The sequence below is a fragment of the Mytilus galloprovincialis genome, chromosome 5 (assembly GCF_965363235.1).
Source record: "Mytilus galloprovincialis chromosome 5, xbMytGall1.hap1.1, whole genome shotgun sequence".
NCBI lineage: Eukaryota > Metazoa > Mollusca > Bivalvia > Mytilida > Mytilidae > Mytilus > Mytilus galloprovincialis.
The window spans coordinates 78,073,795-78,086,091 of NC_134842.1; positions in this window are offsets into that span (position 1 = coordinate 78,073,795).

The following is a 12,297-nucleotide window of genomic DNA, read 5'->3' on the forward strand; positions in this document are numbered from 1 at the left end:
GATTACCGACCGTGCGTTATCGTATTGCCGTAGACGTCATACAGTGTTAAAATGTCTTGTTAAGTGTAGGGTTGATCTGTCAAGCAAGATTGTGACAAAAGTGTACATAGTTTTCCCGATCCAACAAAACAAGAAAGACATGGTTGTACAGCCTTAAACTAATAGCAAAAAGTTTCATCTATAGCAAGTTTAAGTTGGTGTGTGAAGACCATTTTGAACAACCTTCTTTCGAAGGGGATTGGTAATTATATTCTTTTAATAACAAAATAACCTAGCAGTGCTGATAGCTATAGTTATCAAATCCTTATATAATAAGATCTCGTTGATAAAAAAACATATAGATTTGATGAGGAAGAAAAGTTTTCAATTATTAGAAAGACAAATGCAGTGTTCTTGTAACAATCAATGATAAAGAAAAGATTCATTAGTATGCCTATTTTATTTAAAGTACATTGATTCATATCAAGAATAGTTCCGTATATAGACAAGGTTTTTTTTTCAAATTAATAAAGTTATACTGTTATAAATAAAAAAAAAATAATTATATATATGTTATTCAACGGCTATTGACAAGGAGCGATGTTAGGAAGAGCTTTTAATAGCTTGGACATAATATGTTGATATACAAATGTAATATAATATTTCCACTGCCAGGTCATAGAAATTTAAATACCGAAATATCGGACATTTTAATTTCTTTATCAAAAGAGTAGTTTTTGACTAACCTATGAATGATATACGGAATCAATTCAGAACGGTCATTTATAAAGACACTTTACAGTAAAATGTGTGACCCTTTCTGGTATATTCGGTGAAAAATGTAAAGGTTTTGATTCCTTTTTAAATTGTATTTCGTTATCTTATTAAATATATATTTTGGCTTCTTCCCGAATTGACAAAAGTTATGTCAGAATTATTGTTAGATGTAATTTCAGAGTGACAAATTCAGCTAAGTATTCCAAGGACGTATATTCGATACATGTCCCTGTGTATTCCAGTGACATCCTGTCGACTAAAATTCCTATTACACAATTCAACAATACAGGTTCTTGCATGGTCTCTTTATTGATGTACCCGGTGTGTACAGGTAACATTTCTTGAACCACATATTTGTGTCTGATAATAAATTTAAAAAAATCATAAACATGATCTTTGAGATTTTTGAGAAATAGATACTGTTTTGTCATGATTATGGAGCCTTTTTGGAAAAAAAATCTTCATGTAAAAGATATTGTTGCAATTTTCCTTCTTCATCTATCTCAAACAGCTGGAATAGGCCATAACCTATTATAGCTGGTAGTAATGGTCCTTGGGCAGCCATGTTAGATTTGCCGGTATATAAGCCGTTCCACTTGTTTCTCGCACGAATAGGCGTACGCCGGTCACATGACCGGCGCATGACCGGCTTACTAGAAACAAGTGCGCCCTATTATAAGAATGAACGAGAATATATATGCGTATACCGTTTTGTATTGATTAAATTAAATTTCCTATATAAAATTTTCTCTAGTAAATATTTTCGAATAAATTTCATTAATTATTGTTAAGATTTTTTCATTAAATATTTATTGAACATTTATACTGATATTGAACTGAAAATATTTCCGTTCTATTTACCGTTATTATTTTTATAATCATTTCAATGCAACTTATGTGTGAGCAGAGTGTGTTTATTATTTTGTAAAGGTCACTGTATATTTCTCGGCTTGAAATCAATTCGTTTACCTTGTAGCAATTTATCCGCAGGTGTGAATTCAAGCGTACACAGGTATGAATGTTGTTATTTGGAAAGGATAGACAGAAAGAATCAGAACGAGTATGCCGTATTTAATACACTAAGATTTAATACACGATGTGAATAAAGATAAAATAATTAAATTGTGGAAATTAATTGAAAATAAAATTCAAACAGATTCGTAATTCCGAAAGTGTATAAAAATAAAATGAAAACATTTTTGATTACTTTCTTAGCGGCAATTACCTTAAAGATTCAAATATGAAGTGAAAAACAGTACGTTTAATCTTTAATAAAAACTGTATGTAATATTTCCCAATTTGATAAGGATATTTATCGGTCGTCCAACTGTCTATATCAATCTGCTCAGCTCTTAATAAAACTACATATCACGGTTTTGTGACGTCAAATACGTTGACCTGGCCTTAATAACTTTGCACAACTGTTTGATATACTTTACCGGAACTTCTTAACCTGTAGTCGAATCTGTGTTCAAATGCCAAAAGTCGTCAAACTATCGCAATTTAAAAGTTTTTAATTAAAAAAAAGTACAACATACAACATGCATGATTTGTTTAAGTTTCTTTTAAACATTTCATTCTTACATAATTGAATTCATTGGACAATCATTTACACGAATTATTTATGAAAAGAATACCAATGATCGTTTTTTTCAATAATGGATATACTTACAATATAATAAATTTAAGCTAATAAATTATTTTGTTTTGAGGAATTTTTAACATTTTTTTTTTAATTCTATGATAATATTTGTGCAATGATTATGTTGAACATGATAGCCGTCATTAATCAAAATAAGTAATACAGTTGTTGTAGTAAAACTTATATTTTAGTCATGCATAACTGATATTGACGAATTTAGAAATCAATTTAGAATAGTTCGTCCCTACATCGTTGTTCTTGAAACAATCTTTACTAGTATACATGTAAGTTTCCTGACATCTAAGCGCCATAGAGGATACGCTCCAGAGGAAACAGACTAGTAGCGTTTCGTTAGTTTGTTTGTTTGGAAAGGAGAGGACATGCAACCACATGTACAGATAAACGAAAAAATCACCTTACAAGCATTTATAGTCAACACAATCAGAAACAGTTCCCATTTTGGACGGGGAATATGAAGGTTTCCAAGAATGAACAAGTGACATGTCTGACTCTGAACAGTTAGTAAACGGACTATCGACATCGATCGCTTGTTCTTGATATTTTAAAACTGCATGCATATAAGTATACGTTTATGATAGTGATGAGTTCTTGCTTCTGACGATTGCTAAATTCCTGCATGGTTATATCTTGCCATACGTTTATATTGGTTTGGTAGGTGATCACTCAAAATCGTTATTTAAAAATCCTGTTTGTGAGATGTAGATTCTAATCAATACCGAAATTTCGGCTATATATTAAGTGTATAACACGGAAAAGCTCTGAAGGTACATCACTCCCCTTTTGTTTGTGTGTGGACCATCGATGTTTATAGCAATATCAAAAAATAAGATGATGATGGTAGAAAGAACTATTGGCGACATGTGGCAAATATTACATGCATATCGGACCATGAGTTGTCAATTTATATGAAAATTTAAGATTTCCAATACAACCATGTTTGAGATGGAATGTTTACATGCTATACTCTCGTACTAGTATTACATGGTTCTTGTGTCGTTTACCTTAGACATACATCTTTTAAACGATGTTTAAAAAAAGACCCTTTTTTAATATGACTATAAGTCTGTTATCTGGCAAAAATATCCCATAAAGCGGACAGGCAGATTATTATGTTTTCTGTTATTAAATACCTAGAAAGAAAATAAGTCCCGAAATTAATTTGAAACTTTGATACTCAATAGTTTTCTAGCAAAATATTCACATCCCTTGGGGATATTAAGTGTACATCCAGTGGCATATATATAACATGCATGTCGGAACAGGAAATGTGGCATACAGTACTTTCAGAATTATGTTAATTTTATTATACATTATACCAAACAATTGTGATGATGATGAATTCCTTCCTTTGTTCGAGAACAATCTTATTGAAATATAAATCTGTAATTTTACTATGTCCATAACTTCTATGAACCAAAGCAAGTTAAATATCGACCTGTATTTAATTCAAATTGGTTCTCTTCTTCTTTTTCTTCTTTTGTATACAATAGTCCATCGCCATCCCATGACACCTATACTGTTGTTATTTATATTTACAAAACTTTTATCCCAAATTAAACAATGTGTATGTTTCTTTCTTAAGTTCAATGTAAAAATGTATATAATTTTAAATTGCAACTATCTATAGTTCCCTAACTTTCTTTCTAGGCCTATAAACGAATGGTCGACAAGTGCGTACATTTTTGTTAAATTGATATTTCTTGTGTGTTTCAAACTGTCCTTCACTTTTGACAACAAGTACTCACATTTTCCCAAATATACCTTTAGAAAAAATGTGCAAACAGATTTTTTATTTTATCAAATCTTTTTGTTTGTTTGTTGTAATTATTTAGATTTTTAAAATAATATTCTTTACACTAGAAATGTTATTTATAAACAAGGGTATGCGTATTAGTAATGAGTAGTATATCACTATCGGACACGCACGACAGAGCTGTATATTATACACCTGATAGTTAAAAATGGAAAGTTTCAAGTTATCGGCCGTGTACACTGATCAATACCCTCAGAAGTGAAACGATGCATGAACTTACAAGCCCGACAGGAAATCGCTTGAATACCTCGACGTGTCACCTCGCAATACCTTTGGGAGTAATACCTTTAGCCATGCTGATGATCAGATAAGGGAATGTCCGAATTTATTTAAATAAGTCTATTACATAAAAGAATCATGAAGAAATTAGATTTTCGAAAACAATTTTCACGGAACACTTATTTATGATCATTTATGACTTTGAACTTTGACTTTTTAACTAATTCCTATATAAACAGTTTTAAAACGATAGACCATTGTTATTTAAGAATTAATAACTTTTTTACGTATCAAGTTAGTTAGTCGGATATAACAACCGTACGATATCATTGACAAGATATCGACACGCAATTACGACTACATTAGGTTACTATGGTTTTGGTCCTTTGTGGTTTATTATAGACATATCGTGGTGTCTAGATCGGAGGAGATGTCAAAATGGCGGCACGCAGAGAAATGATACTCTAAATTTAAAATCGATGGTGATCTATAAATTTGAGCATTTTTATACAGAATGGACATAATATCAATTTTTGATTTTTTGCGGAGTTTCCTTCAAACATGTTTGTGAGATCTCAACCCTCCCCCTATACCTCTAGCCAATGCAGAAAAGTAAACGCATAACAATACGCACATTAAAATTCACTTCAAGAGAAGTCCGAGTCTGATGTCAGAAGATGTAACCAAAGAAAATATAAACAAAATGACAATAATACATAAATAACACCAGACTACTAGCAGTTAACGGACATGCCAGCTCCAGACTTCAAATAAACTGATTGAAAAATTATGTCTTCATCATATGGATATCAGGCACAATCCTCCCCGTGAGGGGTTTAGTATCATACCATCATGACATATATGAGAAGAACATAACCCGTGTCATGCCAACGACTGGTTTATAAATAATAAATGTGTTTAGTTCCGATGCAAAGACCCTATAAGTTAATCAATATTAACGCCAAAATATGCAATCTTTAATGATCTGACAACAGTATCGTAACTATATCCCTTCTTAATAAGTCTATTTAAAGGTTTTGTTAGCTTCTGAGGTGAATACTGACATTTTTGTGTTTTATAAAGAATATTTCCATAAAATATTGGATGTGAAATACCTGAACGTATATGAAGTCTGCATGTTGAGCTATATTTCCGAATGATGTCCTTATACCGATGATAACATTTAGTAAATGTTTTGACTAGCTTGTGATATCGTGTATAGATACATTTGATTTCTGTTTAATATGGGCATATTACGGAAAATATTGTTCCGAGCCGTGTCAAAAGAGGTATGAACAACTTCCACCCTCTTTTTTGAAACTGGCTTAATCTGCTCCTGTTTTTTGCATTATGGTTCACAGGAAGATTAATAATACAACTAAAAATAAAGGTTAAATTAGAGTAAACGATTTTTGATTAAATAATTAAAATAAGTTCTCCTTCATTTTCATTTTTAGGTTATGCTGTGAGGATGCCTACCCCACGAAATTTCAGTTGCATTATATATATGTTAACGCATTTAAAAGAGACAAACCGACGAGCAATATTTAATTCTGGATTACGGAACTATGTAGAGTCAATTTTAAAAAGACATGTGTACGAACATGACACAATTTGCTTAAAATGCAAAACAAGAATTCAACGAGAAATTCAGGCTAACAAATTAGTTCACAATGTGAGTGTTGCAGAAAAAAATAAAAGCAATGAAAAAAAAAACAACCAAGCTTTGGAGGCGTCCTTAGTAAAAAAAAACATACAACTTCCAATATGTTCTACCACAAAATCACACCGTATGTGTATTGTTTGTAAGAAGCAGACTTCAAATAGGCATAAACTTATTGTTGTTCCCGATAAAGCCAAGACACAAACATTTATAGACAAGGGTATCTTTATTTCCACGAACAGTAGGGTGTTGTTCTGATCACCTTGTTGGTAAATACTTCAAGCAAGAGGCCATGAAAGCATTAAAGCATACTTCTCCGTCGACATTCTTCAACCGTACGGATGTAAACAACTTGTTGGATAGAACCAGGTCAATGCTAAAAGATGTTGGAAAACTTAATTTCGATGTCCAGTTATCTATGTCAGATGACGATTTTGTTAATCTCACTGGACTCACCAAACAACAGTTTGACGTTGTCGCCACACACGTTACAGACTTGAAAAACTATGAAGTACGCTCAATAATAACATTTCTTGCTATTCTCCTTGTAAAATCACGCACTGGATTATCAAACACGATCTTGGGAACTCTTTTCAGCCTTATGTCCTACAATATACGGCGAGCCGTACACTCAGCTCGAGAATCTTTAATTAAAAATTTTGTTTCAACATTTTTAGGATTTAACCATTTGACTCATTCCACTTTTGTCCAGAGTCATACAACTCCAACTGCCGAAACATTGTTTACAGGAAACAATGAAGACATAGCTGTTCTGATCCTAAATGGGACATATATATACATACAGAAAAGTTCATACCAGAAGTTCCAGAAGAAAACCTACAGTATGCACAAAAATCGACCTTTAGCCAAGCCCATGATTATAGTTGGATCTGATGGCTACATTTTGAGTGTCTTGGGCCATATTATGCCAATGCCCACAACAACGATGCCTCAATTACCAAGCATTTATTTAAAACCAATGCTGAAGATATAAAGCAATGGTCAAAGGACCATGACGTATTAGTAGTCGACAGAGGTTTCAGAGATGCTCAAGCTTTCCTTAAGAGTTTGAACTTGAAAGTAGAGATGCCTTGTTTCACCAAAAAGGGACAAAAACAACACACTACCGAGGAGGCAAATTCTTCACCACTTATAACAAAAGATCGGTGGGAAGTTGAAAGCGCCAATGGACGCATTAAACAGTGGCGCTTTCTCGACAAAGTCGTTTCAAACCACTTCGTTCCTAATATTGGAGATTTTGTCAGAATTTTTTCTGCATTTATTAATTGCTTCCGGGCTCCACTAATTAATGATTTTTGCAATGAAGAGATTGGCCAAACTATTTTGGATAAAGCACAGCTTGGTAACCAAGTACAGAAGTATGTGGAGGACAATAATTTAGTTCGCAAAAAGGCTATTTATTCTGAAGTAAATGGCACGGAAAACGTTTTAGATTTTCCTAAACTTACTCTCCAACAAATCAGAGATATTACTATGGGAGTATATCAACTGAAGCAAGCCCCAAGATATACAGAAAGCCATCTATCAGATGACAATTACATGCTCCAGACTTGCCGTGACCGTCCTAATCTATTACGAGTAAAACTAACATCCAGACATTCGTCCTCAAGAGTGTACAGTCTACGGATTGAATTTAGTGGAGATGAAGTCACTGGTTGGTATTGCACATGTAAAGTTGGCGCCCGGGTGGTTGGTTGTTGTGCGCATATTGCATCTACAATGTGGTACCTTGGTTATAGCAGGTGGGAACTAGAGACACCAAGCACGTGTAAATAATTATGCAGATTTAATTTTGTATGCAAAAGATGTGCCACTTGTAACCGATTCCGATTCTGATAGTGACGATTTCATTTAGGGGTGAATCTCTTACACTCATATTTATTGACAGAGGTTAAGATGTAAATGCACAAAAATAGTGAATTTATTTAACAGGGGGTGGTTTTTTTTCATTGTTGTCTTAACAACCAATTTTTTTTCGGAGATCAGCATTCGATTATAATTGTTCTTGTCTTGCGGAATTCTTTTAGATTTTAATGTTGAATACGTTTTTTTCTTGCTGATCGTACATACTCTACTGTTAATTATCTGCTATTTAATTAAGAATAAGAATATGTTTGTACACATTTTTAGTCACATGTCAGATATATAAAAAAGAAGTGTTATGATTGCCAATGTGTTTTAGTCATATCTTAGGTATCAGTCTTTTTACTCTTACTGAACATACTCTACATTAAACAATATATAACTCTAAATAATTAACTACAATTATACTGAAATAAAAGATAGTTTGGTATCCCTTGTCAGCAAATCTGGTTAAAGCTTTTCCTCCAAGGATCTGATTGACGTGTGAAAATCACGTGTGATGCTATGTGTCTTTAATAAACAAGACTTTGGTCACTTGGGAGATTACCCTGTTTATGTAGTATTACGTACAAATATACCAAAAGGAATGTGTTGATATATGATTATGCACTATGATAGGTTTATCTAATTACCTTCACTTTTAAAACAGACATCCGACAGTTTTGATTCAGACCAATGGCGTACATTTTGTTGTCTATGTTACACTATATCTTAAGATGCTTTTAACACGTTTGTGCGTAATATATACTTAACCTAGTAAGTTATACCTGTTTGGCGGTTTATACTCTATATTCAGATTGTTGTCTCTTTGACATGCATATTCCCCATTTCAATTTTATCTATATGCAGTGAAACATTTTACAAAGGATGATTTTCATTTGTTCCACGAAAATTCACAGAACATTGTGTAATTTTGTCAAAGCAAACTGCTTGTTATTTCATTGTTTATATAATTGTTTGATTATTGAATAAATCAATAGTTCCAGTAATGAATTCTGTTTTTTAACTTAACTGCTATTGTACAAAGGTATAACATAATACTTATGATATAATGATGAGAAGGCCTTGAAGGTCATTGTTACTTTGATTTTTTTATTTTAACTTTTTCGTAAGACTTTATTATTTGTTTTTTTTTTATGGGTTGGAGGTTTTTTTTTCGTTTAGTAAACACCAAGCTTCTTCAATCCATAGTTGGATAGTGATAAATCTACAAAATATCAATACCGTATAGATGACAAATTAACATAAGAAAAGTAAAATATCAGCGTAAATCATATACAGAAAGGTCGTTGCTATGCAATGGATACGGTTGCTAGGTAGTTTCTAAGCATTAAAAAGGTAACAAAATGTAAGTTATTTACAATTGTCATGTAATCCCCTAACAATAGATACCTAGCTTTGGTTAACACATGAGGGGTTGCATAAACCTGGAAGAGATATTAAAGGCTGTGGTTGCTTAGTATACAGTGCTGTTGCTAAGGGTCATTCTGGTGGCTAAGATATGATAAATACTCGTATTTAATAATTCTGATATATAAGACATTACTGTTTGATATTTCCATATATGTATTGTACAATAATACATTTTTATTCAAATAAAAAAGACACATTTTTAATGAATATGGTTAAAAATAGCGCATAAAAAGCAGATTTTAAATATGTTGCTAGGCAACCAACAAATGATAATTACAAAAAAAAATGTCTTTTTTTTAAGCTTCTATATTTAGTCTATTAAAATTATAAAATTCAATTCATTTGGAGAGGGGGCCAAAAATGGCCCGTATTGTACCTTGTCCTTTGTTTAATACTATCCTCATTCATCATCCGTGTTTTATCTACAACATAACAATAAAAATAATTTTCCATGGAGAAAGATAGAAAGGGTCTGATAATTTATAGATTCATGTCATTTTTAGTGAATAACAGAAGGATTCAATCTGAGGCATCTTTAGTCTACCAGTATCAAATGATCCAATTAGAACATTTCTTTTAATTTTATCTGGTTTACCATTCCATAGAAACCTAAAAAAAATATTTTCAATTTTCTTAACATTTTGAAAAGAGGGATTTGGCAATATTATTAATGACTGAATGAGAATTGGCAATATTATTAATGACTGAATGAGAATTGGCAATGCTTAAGACTTTATGACTGTAATTTTTCTTAGGTAAGAAAGATCTTGGTAAATCTAAGTATTTAATTATGCCTTTTTTCAAGTTTCTCTTCCAAAATTTTAGACAGTCTTGCCGACAGCAAAAAGATCAGAGTTTATACATAAAAGTTTAAATTTCCCTTTCTGATTCCAGTTTATTCTTTCTCCTTGCTAAACATTCCCTTGAATGGGCTTTTGACCCAATCCAAATGGCTTCCGGTTTTTTTTTCTAAGTTTGCTTGCAAATCAGAACACTCAGAGAACTTTTCTAAAATATATAGATATATAAAAGAAGATGTGATATGATTGACAATGACAAAACTGTCCACAAGAGACTAAAATGACACAGACATTAACAACTATAGGCCATCGTATGGCCTTCAACAATGAGCAAAGCCCATACCGCATTGTCAGCAATTAAAGGCCCCGAAATGACAATGTAAAACAATTCAAACGAGAAAACTTACGGCATAATTTATGTACAAAAATGAACGAAAAACAAATATATAACAACAACCACTGATTACAGGCTCAGACTCCTGACTTGGGACAGGCACATACATACATAATGTTGCGGAGTTAAACATGTTAGCAGGATCCCAACCCTCCCCTAACGTGGGACAGTGTTATAACAGTGCAACATAAGAACGAACTATCAAAATCAGTTGAAAAAGGCTTAACTCATTAGATGGACAACAATACAAGTGGAAGTGGTCGGGTACTTGTATATTCCAACAACAAAATGACACTCGGAGGAGATCTGAGAGTACTCGCAGTTATCTGACATCTAGTTTAAAGCCACTAACAACTAATAAAAACAAATCATGCATCTAAGACTAAAATATCAAACCATACACATCCAACATCCAATGGATTTAGTGTAAAGACGGCATAAACAGTCAGAGAAAAAACATGACTTTGTGCAATGCGTAGATACAGGTATCGACCGTTTGTTTATCCATGAATGTGTATATATGTATATAGCATATTATTAATATTTAGTTTGCTTTTCATTTATTGATAAGAAACCTAATATTTATACCAATAAAAACACTATTCAATGATCTTAGTACAGTGTTGAATTAGTAACCTTTCAGATTAAGTTTATCTTATCGTTTAACAACATTTCCGTGAAAGTGAGGATGTGCTATCCCGTTTGAAATACATTTTCTAAGGGTAAAACCAAACCTCAAAACCAAATCTTTATTTCTATGGAAAAATTTAGTAAAGGATTTTAGTAACTTATAGTAACGATATCCCTGGTTTAATAATTTACCAGTAATACATAGATTACGTTCGCTTAATTCAAAAACGTCACAACAGACACGGGCATAGCGAACGAGCTGTGAAATATCAACATCGTAAGATGGTGCCAAAGGAACATTACCATCTAAAAATGGAAAATTAACAATAATGAGCGAAAACTCGTCCCTTTTGACGTATATTTTAGTGTGGAGTTTCCCATTTGAAACCGAAATATCTAAATCTTGGAAAGAACAGTTATTACCGTTTTTATTTGATTTATTTAAAGTAAGTTCCTCGGGGTAAATTTCAGCAGTATATTGAGAAATTTCAGACTGTTTAAACGATTTTTAATCCTCATTTAAAAGAGGATCGAAAGATGCCAGGGACAGTCAAGGTTATAAAATTAAGGTTGAATCATATGCATATTGACTAAGCTAATATTCAGAGTTGTCTATCTTAATACCATAAATATCTGTGTTAATTTGCATTGCTACACCCGTCAGTTCCGAAGCCAGTACAAAAAGTTACGGGGATAAAATGACGAAACCCTATTTTTATATTAAAAAACTAGAGCCATGACCATTATTTATGATACAACTTTCGATATTGAAATATACAGATTTTACACAATCCCGTAAATCAGGACCAAAACCTAAGAATACAAAAGCTTTATGTATGAACTACCATTCAAGAGTTTCCCATGATTTTTTCAAAATCTAAAAGGAGTTAAAGTTCTGGAATATTTTCTTCTTCAGTTCTTTCTATGAAATCAAAAATAAGTCTTGTAATTCCCTAATGTAACTACATTTAATAAATCCTAACTGTGTTTCATTAATTATATGTTTGAGCAAAGGTTAAATTCTATTTGCAAGAGAGGCGGAACATATTTTTATATCAGCAT